The sequence below is a fragment of the Schistocerca americana genome, chromosome 3 (genome assembly GCF_021461395.2).
Source record: "Schistocerca americana isolate TAMUIC-IGC-003095 chromosome 3, iqSchAmer2.1, whole genome shotgun sequence".
Classification (NCBI taxonomy): Eukaryota; Metazoa; Arthropoda; class Insecta; order Orthoptera; family Acrididae; genus Schistocerca; species Schistocerca americana.
Genome location: NC_060121.1, coordinates 350,035,661 through 350,037,368, shown reverse-complemented (window position 1 = coordinate 350,037,368; position 1,708 = coordinate 350,035,661).

Here is a 1,708-nt window from a genome sequence, read left to right as displayed (position 1 = left end):
ACATACAAAGAATTTTTCGTAAAGCACTCACTTAGGGAATAAAATGGATTTTGAATTAAAAAATTTTTTTATCTAGTATTTTATTTTGCTAGTAATAAGGGCTGTGATACTTTTTGGCAGGGCATTGGCCATCACTCTTTGCCTCACAGAAGAGTCAGGGACTCATAAAGTAACCTGAAACTCCAGAGATATCATTTAACGTGGACTGAACTTGTGACATTCGCCTGCTTTATTTCTTCATTGATAGTCCTCGGTGTCGATGTACTGTATTGTCATACTGGCTGAAGAATGGTGGGATGGAAGCTCAACATTGACTACTGTAAATGATGTAGCCGACAGTAGCACAGTTGCATTTCACAGTTCTTTACTTTTACTGCTCACAATTCCAATATTACACAGTTATATGGCCAGTTTACTATTGGTTAACCTTTGATAAGCCTCATTAATATTTTTCAGGCAAACATCAGCATACTGCTACAATAATTTGCTCTCGAACATTTATGAGCAGTATGTACCTAACCACACAGTTCACTATTTCTCAAATAAATTGAACAGACACTATTATTGTTTTAATATACAGGGTATTTATGTTACACTAATTCCACTGTTCAGTTGACACATTAATCTAATTAATACAGACTTCCCATGTGAAAATCAGCCGTGGACTGACTGTCTCGGGACCAAAAATCAGGCCTTTGTATATCCTCACAATAATAGGCACTGAAACTATACATTGTTTAATGCCTAAGTTACAGAAATTACAATTAAAATGTAACTCATTCAATTAAATGAACAAATCTGAAAATTCTTCCTTTTAACAGTTCCTTCTATCACAAAGGTTAGGCCAAATTGTTTGTTTAAATAATGAAATCAACAGATATAGATACGCAAACAATGCTTTTGACAAACCTGGTAATTACTTTGGAATTAATTAAGGGCTAGCTTTGCTAAAATGTTTTTGGATAGAGCCTTATAAATATTTAAAGAACCCTAGTAATTCTTCTTCCAAATGTTTATAATTAGTACAGAATTTATATTTGTTTATAAGTTAACAATAGAATCTTAGCCATGAAACAACTACTGATTTCACTCAATAAAAAAGGATAATAACCTAGGAACAGTCAAAATAAATTAGGAAATTGATTACATTCACAAAACTAAGCACCACACAAAACTAAGCACCAAACTAGACATGGTGGTATAGTTCCTTAAGACTGAGTGCCACCCTTTCTTTCTCTTTTATGGAAATGCAGATTATACTCATGTATGTCAATGGTAAATGGGCAAAAATGAAAATAAAATAAATTTAAGGAGGCAGATGGCAAAGCAAGAGAGGAAGTAAAGATATTCCAGCTTGCTTTGTCACAAACTGAATGCTTGTTTCGTTTATATAAAAAAATCATACTAACAATTTCTACACTTACCTCTAGTGTCTCCTATAGTTTGACAGCATAAGAAGGCCCCTGACAGCTCACAGTGCTGTCGTTAGCTGTCAGTTAATGGCTGCAGGCGAAAACAGTAGCTGTTTACAAATCTCTGACAACATTGAGGCATTGCCATAGAGACATTTACAAAACTGTGTAACATTTTTGGTTGAGGTAGGTCTGTGAAACTGCCAAGCCAGCCCACTGCAGCTGTTAGGGATCATCATACACCAACTCATCTTTTTTAAGACAAATAAACTACTCCCTCAATGCCTCATCTCATA